Source organism: Triticum dicoccoides, chromosome 6A, assembly GCF_002162155.2.
Source record: "Triticum dicoccoides isolate Atlit2015 ecotype Zavitan chromosome 6A, WEW_v2.0, whole genome shotgun sequence".
NCBI lineage: Eukaryota > Viridiplantae > Streptophyta > Magnoliopsida > Poales > Poaceae > Triticum > Triticum dicoccoides.
This window is the reverse complement of record NC_041390.1, coordinates 107,249,874-107,263,940: the sequence shown is the minus strand read 5'-3', so window position 1 is coordinate 107,263,940 and position 14,067 is coordinate 107,249,874. Positions and strand designations below refer to the sequence as shown.

The 14,067-nt window shown below is 47.2% G+C and overlaps 1 pseudogene; it reads left to right on the top strand.

Moving 5' to 3' along the window:
* Positions 1–11,113: 11,113 nt before the first annotated feature.
* On the top strand, positions 11,114–13,464 carry LOC119315349 (annotated as a pseudogene).
* The last annotated feature ends 603 nt before the right edge of the window (positions 13,465–14,067 follow it).

Here is a 14,067-nt window from a genome sequence, read left to right as displayed (position 1 = left end):
GGAGCCATTGTTAGAGACAACGTCTCGATCACCGTCCAGGAGTGGAATGAGCCAAAGAAGGCACGAATTGATGGTTTCACTTTTGTCGATAAGAGAACAAAAAAAGATTGCTTCAAGAAGCTTATGGAACATTTCGTTCTACCTCCGGAATACAACAAATTCGATGAGGAGGGTAACAAGATTGAGGAAAACAAGGAGAGGAGGAGGCTAGTCAAACAGTTCGCTCTTCATAAGATGGCCGACGCATTCCGGAAATTCAAGCAAAATCTAGCCCATGACTTTGTCAAGCAGAACAAGACTCCGGATTTCAAAGGACAATATGAGAAACTGAAACATGATTGGCCAGAATTTGTGAAGCAAAAGAAATCAGAGCAGTTCATTCAAATATCGAAAAAAATAAGGAAAATGCGGCTAAGAAGGAGTACAATCATGTTATGGGGCCAGGAGGGTATCGCCTTTGGGAGCCTAGGTGGGAGAAGATGGAGAACGAGCTGAGGGCACGAGGAATCCGTCCAGGTACGGAGGGATGGGACCCAAGGGCCAAAAGCTGGTGGTACGGGCATGGGGGAACGCTGAACCCGGAGACAGGGGAGTGTGTTTACCGGGGCAAATTAATTAAACCCACACAAGCCCTTATTAACGCAATGAGGGATGCTCAACAGGGGAAGATCAAGTTCAACAGAGAGAACGACGCGCTGACAAAAGCCCTCGGGAATCCTGAACACGGAGGACGTGTACGAGGCATGGGGCACATTCCGTGGAAAATAGGGTTCCCCCAGAACGATGACCCGTACGGTTACAGAAGCCGTAAGAGAAAGATGGATCGGGAAGCAGATGTTGTGGCGCGGTTGGCATCGGAAATTGATGTGATGAAGAAAACCATGAGTGTACTAGTAGCCGAAAGAGATGCAGCTCGGGTGCAGCATGAAGATCATCCAGCGGATCTCGGAAGCCAGCAGCGGAGAAGCAGCGTGGCTTCCACGGAGGCCCCACCGGCTGGTGCAGATGCACCGACGATCGAAATTACTGCACCGGAGCCTCTGGTGGTCCAAATTACTTCACCGGAGCCTCTGGTGGTTGAAATTACTTCACCGGAGCCTCCTCGCTACCCCGTGGACGATATAAAGGAGATGAAAGAATGTCATCTGTATTATCCTATCGGGAACATGTCCATGAAGGTAGCCATCGGCAGTGCTTTACCATGTTTACCTGGAGCACTCCACCACAACAACCCCATTCAAGATGGCTATGCTCGTGTCACGGTGGAGGACATAGTCCAAGGGTTTGAGGACCTGGAGATTGACATTGCTACACCTGAAGGGGAGAAAAGACTTGGAGATGTCAAGCGCCATTTCATTCTATGGCAAAAGAAGTTTATCAAGTTTCCAGGCGAGGCGCCAAGGACAACAAGTCCACCCCCCTACGGTGGTGGTGGTGGCGGTGGCGGTGGTGGTGGTGGTGGTGGTGGTGGCGGTTCACCTACACCTCCGTCACGTCAGCCGACGCTGCCCCCCAGTCCACAACGTCCGGCGGGTGATCAGCCGCCGCCCCCCAGTCCTCGTCCGGCGGGTGATCAGACGCCGCCCCCCAATCCACCTCCGGCAAAGAAGCAGAAGCAGTCCTGGATTATTAACCCGGACCCTTATGTACCTAAGACCACAAAGGTACCGGAGCCATCACTGAAGCCTCTCCCCACAAGGCCTTGGGAACGTAGTGCCGAGGAAGTCGACGCGGCCCGGCTGCTGATTTGGAGAAATGGAAGGCGGACTGCAAGAAGAAAAGAGAGCCCGAGCCCAAGCCAGTATTTTCTGATGAGCAAAAGAAGTGGGCTAAGTCATTTTGAGCACACCGTCCCAAGCCGCGAAGAATCTGCCTAACGACTATGCACGTGAACTTCGTAGGCAGGCACTCATGTTCAAGGAGAACAAAGAGCGGGAGAAGGCCGAAAGTAAAAAAAGCGGGAAACAAGTTGCCCAGCTCGGGGAACAAAGTAAACAATCGATTGCCCCGCTTATAGTGGAAGCCTTCTGTCCGGATGCCCCCGAGATCATACAAGCTGCGGCAGCACAGGGATTGACTGTAACGAGTGCCAGAGAACAAGCGGCCAACTTAGGTATTACTCTTCGTGAACTGTTAGGCCTTGATGAGGCGCCAGTGAAGGAGGTAGTAATTACATATGTCAAGAATGGGCCTCTCGTCGAGCCTGCGCAGGAAAAGGATCTACCTCCACAAATGAAAGGTCTGCTGAAATGGTACAAGGGTTACATAAAAAATAAAAACGCCAAAGAATATATTTATGCGGAAGTTAGACATGAGCATCACTTCAAACATTACTATGTACAAATTGAACTGAGTGAATTGTTCCAGCTTTTCAATCTGCGCGAGCTCGATAAATCTATCATCAGTTGCTACGTTCTGTAAGTGATTTATTAATTTCTACCCCATCTCGTTCATATTGCCTGCACTATATATATATGTCCTAACTATATTGTTGTGTCCGCTATTATACATGCAGAATGAAGATTAAGGAATGCAGAGTAAGAAACATCCATGATGTTGGGTTCATTGACCCACACATCGTTAATGGACATGTGTTGGAGCGTTACCCCGCCGACGTGGAGGCAGACCTGTGGCAGTTTCTTACAAAGCAGGAACTCAAAAGTGATATTCTATTTCCTTACCATTTTGAGTGAGTGTTTCTGTCTTGAGCACATTCTCTTTTGTTTACTCCATGCATGGTATGTGGCCGGCTAATCGATGAGTTATGCATGACGTACTGTGCATGTATCGTGTCCGCAGGTTCCACTGGATTTTGCTAGTAATTAAAGTTAACACCTCAGAATGTCTCGTCCACGACTCTGTGAATATGGATCCAAAGCTTTGGGGCGGCATGAGAAGAATGCTGCAGAAGTAATTATTTTCATTCATTTGCGCTCTATATCGATCGGCCTATTTCGTTCATTTCCTAATATCAAGTAACTAATTAATAACTCTCTTGTTCATTTAATTTTCTTTGCCTCGTAGGGTTTGGAGACGGTTCGTAGATACAAAGGTCGGTGAATTCAAAAAAGAGCTAGAATTCAAAATGTTAAAGGCTAAGAATGCTGGGGATATTCAGCCACCGGAGACCAATCTATGTGGATACTATGTCTGTGAGATGATCCGGAGATACACCTCTGAGCGGGTTCCGAGTGATACCAATGCTAAGAGGAATAACCTCCGGTGGATGCTTAGTCCAGAAGCTCGCTTCCGACCACTTCAATAGGAACTAGCTGGATGGTTCAGCAGGGAAGTCCTCCATCCTAAAGGAGAACACTATTACGAGGACGTAGAACTTTATATGCATTAAATCATGTATGGAAACTTGTTCAAAATTGTATATGGTCATCCGATGATATTGAATATATATTGTATATTCCTCTTGAATTCTTTTTGGTTCTAATTTCAAATTTATTTGAAATTGTACATTCATATGCATGTATGTAGTACCGTAGAATATATGAAACTCCTTCAAAATTAAAATAAAGCACAAAAGAAATAAAACAATACAAATTAAACAGAAAACAGGTTTAAGGGGGGGGGGGCTAAAACCCTAAACCTGCGGCGGCCTTTAGTCGCGGTTGGCCAGAAGAACCGCGACTAAAGGTCCTCCGCCCCGACGGCCACCTGGCGCCCACGTGGACGGGCCTTTAGTCGCGGTTCTTAAGCAACCGCGACTAAAGGGGGGGGCCTTTAGTCGCGCCCGTTCTGTCGCGGTTGCGCAACCGCGACTAATGGCAGTTGCGAACCGCGACCAAAGGCCCTTTTTCCACCAGTGAAGAGGACAAGTTAGATGACCAGAAACACGTATTTTACAAGTTTATGCACTAAACTGAACGTTGCGTGCAAGTTCTTTGACTTCTAATGTATTTACCTCTAAAATATATCTTGTTAAACTCCTTCGTATTCGATGATTTCTTGCTTGACGGTTGTAACACTATAATTTTAGAATAAAACTCCTTTTTACCCCGAAAAAATATGTTACGTAGTAAGGAAATGCTAAAATTAGCAAATTGATCTCCGACAGTATTTCTTTTATTAGCAAATATGTTACGTAATAAGGAAATATGTTACGTAATTAGCAAATATGTTACTTGATGATTTCTTGTTTACCCGGGGTAGTTTGGAATGCAAAATAATTGTGTCTCTTTCCTTCCCTGAAAAATTAATAAATGTACCTCTCACTACATAGTTTAGAACTTGCCGTTGATGAACTGTTGAGATTATTTAGATCCCAAAAGAAGAACACACTTCTTTTAATATTAGTTTCCACAACACGGTCAAATGTGAGTTTTCACAGAGTTAAATATTTGCCCTATAGCTCAAGTGCTCAAGTGCCTTTTTTTAGCTCAACATCGGGATTTTGACCGTCGATGCTAGATCAAACCGCCATCATGTTTTTTTTACAGGTCTTTGTTGGCTGACATAGTGGAGGAGACAAAGAGCCTTCAGCATGGGATCCAACGGGATTGCTTCGTCCACGTCCGAAGATCGGTGAATGAAGCTGCATACTTCATGGCTCGGCTCGGATGGGACCTTGCTCCCAGCACACGGTGGTCTGGTTAGGATCTGGCGAATAATTCATGTAAAATCTATGGAAATGAGTATAACATTATTCCTTAATTAATACAAGCTCGTTTCACCCCGCAAAAAAAAATAACTTGTCATGTTCTTCCTTCTCCAGCCATTTTATGTAAAATTGGTGAACTCCCTCTATCCACGACCAATGTCACTACGGTGTTGCCTCACCGATTCACATTGACCCAAATCTCCAACATCGTTACCCACCACCTCAACCCAAAGCCGTGCCAAGTTGTGTTCACCGAGGATGACAAGTTCAATTGGCCAGTATTGCAAATCCGCTTCAGTTCATTTTTTTGTCAGAAAAATTGTTGTCCTCGTGCCACGAAAAACTTTCCACTATTTAAAAACCAACATCAGATTTTTAGCCTTTTCATTTTTAAATTATGTGAAAATTCATATTACACCGACATCCTAATCATGCATTCTCCCTCGGATTCTTGCAATTCAAGAAAGCCCTCAAGGTAACCATTCCAAAAAAAAAGAACTACTAAAAACTAACAACCGTTTTTCTTTTGAAAAAGTCCATTTTACTACCCTGAAAAAAGTTGGTGATTCACATAACCCCCTGATCTTTATTTCTGTTCCCTTCACCCCCTAAACAATCTCATACCGGACAAAATCGGTCCCTATGGTGTTTTGACTCAAATGGCTGCTGATGTGGCAGTGGTCAACGGTGGTTTTGACCACAGGTGGGCCCCCCTCATCAGGCTGGGCTGAGATAGAGGAGCTCCAGCCTCCCCTTGCGCCCGACCCCGCCGCCTCCGGCCGACGTTGGCGACTCCGGAGTTCCAAGCCGCCGCGCCGAGCGCCCTGCTTCTCCTTCCTCCCTTCTCTTTCCTCTTCCTTTCCTCTTTTCTAACCCCAAATCTCCCGCATATCCCTTGTTCGTCGCCTGAAGCTCATGGTCGCCGTCGCGGCGTCGATCCCGCGGCCGCCGGCCTCCCTTCGTCACGCCCAGACGTCCAGTAGCTCCGCCATCGTCGTCTCCTTCACCCTCGCCGAAGGGCTCGGGCTAGGAGGCCACATACGCTCGCCATCGCCATCGTCTTCGTCCACGGCCGCCGCATCTTGTCATCGATTTCGTTGTGTCCATCGACACCCGCGCTTGCTAACCTCGTCCACGAGCTCCGCGGTGAGCTCCTCTGCCGATTCCCCCTTCGATTTGTGCCCATGTGCGCCGCAGCTGCAGCTACCCCCGTGCGCTCGCTCGCTGCCGCTTTGCTTGTGGCTGCTGCTTGTGCCGTTGTTGCCTTGCTTGCTGTTGCTGCCGGGGTACGCGCTGCATCGCGGGGGTCAATCCAGTGGTCGTAGCTCCGCCAGGGGTGGCCTTTGCCGCCAAGACAAGTGCCCGAGCTCCTCTCTGTCCCGCGGGCGAGCGACAGAGGAAGGAGACAGAACAGTCAAGCGGACCCCGCCTCCTCTAGGCCCCCCCGTCAATCTCAGCCACACCTGCCAAGGAAGGCCCACCCGCAGGTCAAAACCACTGTTGACCAATGCCGCATCAGCAGCAAGTGGAGACAAACCACCCAGGGGGTTCTTTCATCCGGTATGGGTTTGTTTAGGGGGTGAAAGGAACGGAAAAATAGATAAGGGGTATTGTGAACCACCAAGTTTATTTCGGATAGTAAAATGGACATTTTTCTTTTCTTTTCCTTTCCAGCCTAACCTAACCTGACAGCTGTGCTGGCCGCCAATACAGTACAGTGTAGAGCAACTGCAAGACGAAATCTTGCAGCTTGCACGAATCACAAACAGAACCTCTACGCCAGCTGTCTCTCAAAACCCCACGAAAGCTCGCGCATTTCCGCCTCTTGTTGCGGCGGCGTGCCCTGCCCACCCCGGCGCAGTCCAGTGTGATGATGGTGATGGCGGCGACGGCGGAGAGCGTCCGTGAGCAAGGCCTGCCGGGCGGCGTGGATGTGGGGGCGGTGGAGCGCGACTAGGCCGCGGAAGCTGCCGGTGGGAGGAGGAAGGGGAGCACCTCCGAGGGGGCCGCCGGAGCGTACGGCGCGGGGAGGGCGGCGAGGAAGAAGGCGCCGCCGCGGCCGGAGGCCCGGACCGAGTTCCGCGGCGTGTCCCGGACGCGTGCCGGCAACTACGGGGCGCGGATCGGGCACTCCAAGGTGCAGACGCGCTGGCTCGGCACCTTCGACACCGCCGAGGAGGCCGCCAGGGCGTACGACGAGGCGGCCGTCAGGCTGCACGGCGCGCGGGCCGTGACGAACTACGAGCAGGACGGCGTCTCCGGGTCGGCCGGCCGGGCGGCGGCAGCAAAGAAGAAGAAGCCGGCGGCGCCCAGGCCTGACGCCCGGACCGAGTTCGTCGGCGTGTCCCGGCAGCCGAACGGCAAGTACTTTGCGGGCCTGTGGGACTCGGAGAGGCAAAAGGTGGTGGCGGTCGGAAGGTTCGACACCGCCGTGGAGGCCGCCGGAGCGTACGACGCGGCGGCCGTCGGGATGTACGGCGCCGCGGCCAGGACCAACTTCGAGTAAAACCCCACGGCGGCCGCGGCCAAGACCGACTTCGAGCAAGAACCCACGGCGGCCGCTGCTGATGACGGGGATGGGTCGTCCGTGGACCTTCTCAGCGACTTCCCGGAGCCGCCCCCCTGCGACGTCCGCTCGGACAGCATCATCCCAGGCCCGGCGCTGGACGATCTCAGGACTGACACTGACCTGACGCAGGCTGAGTGGCAGCAGGCGGACGAGTTCCTCATCGACATGGGCTTCGCAGAGGTGGTGGATTAGCATCTGGTTGGACGAGTTCCTCAAGTGCTCTGTTTTTCTGTTTGTCTGGCGTAAAAAGGGAAACCGGCGACGAATTAGGGACAATTTTGCTGGGGCGGACTATTGCACAGGTGATCAGTATCCTCCAATGTTTTTGTTTGCTAGGGAACATGGACATATATTCAGCTTTAGTGTTAGTTCTAGCGTTAGCACATCCATATGTGCAAGGGTTCAGGCAGAACTATGCTTGCTAGTATCTCTCTAAAACAGAACTAGTATGATTTACTACTATCTTGATGTGGCGTATGAATCTAGAGGAGAAGTGGCCATGCCTTTTTCTTCTTTATAAGTGAGAAGAACAGTTTTATGGGAAGATACTAATAAATTGGGGCCCATTTTAATGCAATTTGAATCCCAACGTTCCAACCTAGTACTAGTAGATTTTGCCTTATTAGAGTTGTATTGCGATTTAATTTAGTGCTACAGGGTTTTAGATTTCTTTGTTAACTACTTGAGCAGGAAAACCAAGTAAGATGCGTATTTGACATATGGTATCGGCAGGGACAGAATCATGCGTATATGTTGCATAAATGTGCTCAATTTCTGTGCAGTATAAAGGAACATCGTTAGTACTAAGAGGGAGTAATGGCTGGGCTGATAGATGGTGCTGGGTGACAGATAAGCATTGAGATTTTAGCTGGTTTCAGAATGTGTGTTTCACGGTCTTTTCTGATAATGGAAGAACTTATTAATCTGATGGCTGTTGGTTTATATGTGCATGCTTGTAACAGCCTTGAACTGTTAGAGAAATATATATGAACTAGTCAGAATTCAGATAGAAACAACCTTTTGGGGTGCCGTCTATTTAGTCATAATCTTGACATCTGGTATAGTTATCTCAGTACTTGATGCATAGCTAGGTTTCCCTTTTGTCACTGATCTGGCTTTATTATGGACCTGATGTGTGCACCTTTTTTGTGCTGTGATCTTCATGTAATGTGCACATGGCTTTGTGAAGAACAGGGAGTTAGCTAGGCAAACATTCCAATGGATGGGGTGATCTGCAGCTGTGTGCTCTTTTCCTGAATTATAGATATGCATTCGGGTACGATCGTGCCTCATCTTCATTATTGAGACCTGAGAGTCAATGAAGATCAGGTCGTTGCATGGTCCAGGACTAACATTTCATTTCAACGTTGACCACCTGAAAAATTGTTTATTCTGATTTCAGCATTGACATCTGCAAACATTTCTGCTGTGATTTGCCCCTGTAAGCTAGTTTGTCGCTGTTTGGGTTGACATAGGATACAAAGTTCAACCTTCTGATCCAAACTGGAGTCGAACAGCTGAGCTCACTGTTTCACAAGAATAACATCTCCTGATTTCAGAGCTTTAATAGGGAAACAGTGGTCAATATATATTGGACTGCAAGAATCTTGATGTTTTCAAAACCATCAATTCTTTCAGACACTCCTATTTATTTTTTTAATTCCATGATCATTTTGTGTATCATGTGATGACATAGCTGAGTAAACACTGTTTAGTGAAAATGTGCACGCATGATATTATCTATTGGATAGTCCACACTTGAGCACCTATTTTAGTCAAGTTTGCTTCTTTTAATTTAGGGTATATTCAGCATAATGTACTGAAAAACGCCCATCTGGTGATCCATATCATTTGGTGCAAGTGGTGATGTTGAAGTCATAGAAGACGAAATGCAAGACGATGAAGTATTAATGATTTGCTTGACAGCTGATTACTTCCATACATTATGAAATTATTTTTTCTAAGACCGTTGCAAAGTTGATATGACCATGTATATCTTTATGTTCTCTTATAGTTCATTTTGGAAATGCCATTTCTGAATCTGGAATGCTTCCGGAAAGGGCTTTTGTTGAATTTAGTTGCAACTGTCCTATGACGAACATGGTTTAAAAAAATGTGCTTAATTTATACTGATAGAGACGTGGTTGGCACGTGCATTGGTGCATGGTTACTGAAAAAAAAACCAGAGAAAATATAGGAATTACTGTTGCCAGGATATGTTCCTCCTTCCATGTAAAAATCATTTACTGCTCTTAGTTCGTGCAACTTATCTTCAATGTTGCAGTTATGACATACTCCCTCCGTTCCAAAAGAGCAGTGCTATGAAGCCGGCGATATTTAGACCGATGCATGCATGACACTAGCTAGTCACCGATAGATTAAATTCCTCCATGACTAAGGAACATGGGATCTGCCATCTTCCACATGCCATCCAGAGAACGTCGTGTGTGAAGCTATTCCGGTTCCAAAATACTTATCGTGGTTTTAGTTCAGTTAACCTAAAACGAAGACAAAGGGAGTAATAAATGCATTATTTGCAGACAAGATAAGCACGACCATCCTACATAAATTCCCTGTGAGCGCACGCCAACATCTGATCATCAGATCATGTTCAGGAGCCATTAGCCAGGCGATCACTAGCCAAAATTTCTAAGGAGACCATGATGATTTATGACGACCTGCTGCATGTTCTTCTTGGTCCTTGGCCTTGTTGTTCTATCCTCAGGTACGTTTCCTCCTCCAAACGAATTCTTTTCCATGTAGGAGTATTGTTCTTGTACCTCCTCCATATGATAAAATCGTGGTAAACTCACGTAGCAGATGTATGGTGATCTTCTGATCGATTTTCTCTTCGTTATTACTTGCTCCAGGATCGACCCACAGGCGTGGGCATGAAGGTGGCGGCGGAGGACTGCGAGGATCTCCAATACAAAGGAGGATGTAACCTCGAAGCGTGCATATGGCGTTGCAACGAACTATGGGGACTTTATACTAAATCAACGACAATTAATATGGATTAGTTGCGTGGACAATGTCACGCGTAAATGCACGGTCTGTCCTCCCCGTCAAAAGAACTGAATCAACCACATGCTGGGAATGGTTTCCAAGTAAAAGTACAGGAATGTTGTCACTGATGTGCCACTGGTCGTGAGACCGCAAACCAAAGTAGAACATCTCCAGACCATGTACAATCAATTACAAAACTGGCAAGCACTGAAAGCCATTAACCTTCAAGAGATGAACCTTACAGGGTAGCAGAATGTTAGATGTGTTTGTTTGAAGGAAAACGAATATAGATCTAAGCCAATCTTTTTTACAAACTGTAAGTTCAATTTACAAGTTTCTCCAGGATCATGTAAGTTCAATGTACATAAACATCTCCAGCATCATGTAAGTTCAATGTAGATAAACATCTCCAAGATCATGTAAGTTCAATTTACAAACTGTGGCAAGCACTGAAAACCATGGACCTTCAATGGTAGAATGTTAGATATATTTGTTTCAAGATTTGTTTTTTGTAGATAACTAAACCAATCTTTTTTGTAACTGAGTGAAGCTAGAAGAGAAGACGCAGCCAGCTATTTGCTAACTACATGTAGCATCATCTCCCATTAATGGATAAAGACTATTCTTATGAAAGATTTAACCAAATCTACTGGGTCGTGGCTACTGATTTCCATGCTAGTGTCGCTGTCTTTTGTGCAGCCGGCTGCATGATTTCCATGCTACTTCCTCCGTTCCTAAATATAAGTCTTCGTACAGATTCCACTATGGACCACATACGGATGTATGATACAAAGAGGAACGGAGGGAGTAGTGGTTATAGACATGCAGAATTTTCTGAATGGCGCTCTGCACCCCCCCTGCTGCATGATATAACTAGTACTAGCACTGCATGCATTCTTCAAGCAGCAGCAAAACAAGAAGTGCAGAAAATGCGTGCCTTCACCGTTCTTCTGGCCATGCTGCAGCTGGTCCTGCTGCTCTCCTTGGTCTCGCCTGCCACCTCATGCACCCAACAGGAGAAGCATGCACTTCTCCAGTTCCTCACTGGGATGTCGGGACACAGCGCCCTCGCCGCGTCGTGGCGCCATGAGACAGACTGCTGCGAGTGGGAAGGCATCATTTGCAATGAGCATGGGGCCATCACGGAGGTCTCCCTGGCATCTAGAGGACTCGAAGGGAGCATCTCGCCGTGCCTTTGCCGACCTCACCAGCATGCGGCGTGTCAACCTTTCGCACAACTCCTTCTCCAGTGGCCTTCCGATGGAGCTCATGTCCTCCGGAAGCATCATTGTCCTTGATATCAGCTTCAACCGTCTCAACGGACTGCTGCCTGAGGTGCCATATTTGTTTACCACCGAGCGGCCTCTGCAGGTACTCAACGTCTCAAGCAACCAGTTCAGCTCAGAATTTCCATCAGCCACATGGAAGGTGATGAAGAATCTGATCGCGCTCAACGCCAGCAATAACAGCTTCACTGGGCACATGCCGTCTTCTCTTTGCATTGGCTCGCCATCTTTGGCTTTGCTTGACCTCTGTCACAACCAATTGAGTGGCAACATTCCGAACACACTGGGTAATTGCTCCAAGCTCAAAGTGCTCAAGGCTGGCAACAACCACCTAAGTGGGATTCTCCCTGTTGAAATCTTCCACGCAACCTCGCTGGAGTACCTCTCCTTCCCCAACAATGGTTTGCAAGGAGAACTTGACGGAGCACACATGGTCAAACTCAGTAATCTAGCAACTCTTGACCTAGGAGGGAACCAGATCAGTGGCAACATCCCAGTCAATATAGATCACTTCAAGAGGCTGGAGGAGCTACATTTGGGTAGCAATAACATGTCTGGGGAGCTGCCATCATCTCTGGGCAACTGTACAAATCTCAAAACCATCGATCTGAAGATCAATAACTTCAGTGGAGGGAAAGGTAAACTTCTCCGCCCTGCAGAATCTAAGAAGTTTAGATCTCAGGAGGAATAATCTCAGTGGCATTATTCCAGAAAGCATTTACTCATGCAGCAATTTGACTGCACTGCGGCTGTCGGCCAACCATTTCCATGGTGAGATCTCACCGAGAATAGGCAATCTGAAGCACCTGCCCTTCCTATCACTTATTAGAAACTCCTTCACAAACATCACAAAAGCTTTGAATGTTCTGAAGAGCTGTAGGAACATCAGCACCCTGCTTATTGGCAAAACTTCATGAATGAGGCCATGCCACAAGATGATGCCATTGTCGGCTTCCAGAACCTTCAATATCTCTCCATGCACCACTGCTCGTTGACTGGAACATACCTAATTGGTTGTCAAAGCTCACAAACCTGAAGATACTAAGCTTATTCGGCAATCAACTCACCGGACCAATGCCAAGCTGGATCAACTCCCTAGACCACCTCTTTTGTTTGAATGTACAGTATCTAACAACAGTCTTACTGGGGAAAAACCAATCACCTTGATGCAGATGCCATTGTTAAAATCAGATAAGGTTGGCATGTATTCGGAATCGGAACCAAGCCTCCTTGATCTAGGTCTACTTATTTATGCAGTGAATCCATCACGACGTCAATACCGCATAGGCAGGGCTTGGCCCAAAGTGCTGAATCTTGGTAAAAATAATTTCACAGGTGTAATCCCACAAGAGATCGGTCATCTAAAAGCACTCCTTTACCTGAACTTGGGTTTCAACAACTTCCATGGAGAGATCCCACAATCATCTGCAACCTCACAAACCTGCAGGGGCTCGACTGTCTAATAACCATCTCACGGGTGCAATCCCTGTGGAATTAGAGAATCTTCACTTCCTTTCACGATTCAACATTTCTAACAACAACCTAGAAGGACCTATTCCAGCAACAGGCCAGCTGAGCACGTTTCAGGCTTCTAGTTTTGACGGGAACCCAAAGCTGTGCGGCTCTGTGCTTACTAATCATTGCAGTTCAGTTAAAGCCGCTACCGTCTCCATCATCTCTGCAAAAGAATACAGCATGAAGGTCATCTTTTCAGTTGCCTTTGGTCTTTCCTTTGTGATAGGGGTGCTATATGACCAGTTAGTATCATTCAGATATTTTGGCTAAGCACACTTCAACAGTAATATGGTCTAGTATGATTATGTAATGGATAAGGTAAACATGCCTTAGTTATTCACATCTTTGTATCCACCTACAAGTGGGTCGCTTACTTATATGTTCGTCGAGTCTCTTCTAAAGTTGCATATCGTTGCTTGTTGAGTAATACAGGTACATGATGTTTGTTTCTCTAGCTAGCAAACTTGTAAAGCGCTGTACAAAATCAGTTATGTGCTCAAAATGCAGGATTTTTTTTTAGAAGCAAGAAAAAATGCAGGATTCTATCAGAGTACAAAGAGGGGGGCCTAGCGGTAGAGGCCGGCAGTACCGAGACGTGGCGACGACTCCGCAGCCGCCGCAAGTCGTAACCACACCGACCCTGATCCTCCGTTGCACCACTTTTTGTTGCCGCTGTATCAGAGCACTTTTATCCTCCACTGTATCAGTCATTGTTTCAGAGAAAACCATAATGTGATACAAATTCTCGTCATTTTTCTCGTGCAAGGACGAACTTGTTTGAAGGGGAGCCTTGGCGCAGTGGTAAAGCTGCTGCCTTGTGACCATGAGCTCACGGGTTCAAGTCCTGGAAACAGCCTCTTACAGAAATGTAGGGAAAGGCTGCGTACAATAGACCCAAAGTGGTCGGACCCTTCCCCAGACCCTGCGCAAGCGGGAGCTACATGCACTGGGGCTGCCCTTTTTTTAAGGACGAACTTGTTTCTTGCGAACCCTTTATCAGCACGCTGAATTTGTTGCCTTATGAACTTATGAACCATGTACTCCCTCTAATACCAATTATTCTATACCAAGATACACAATGG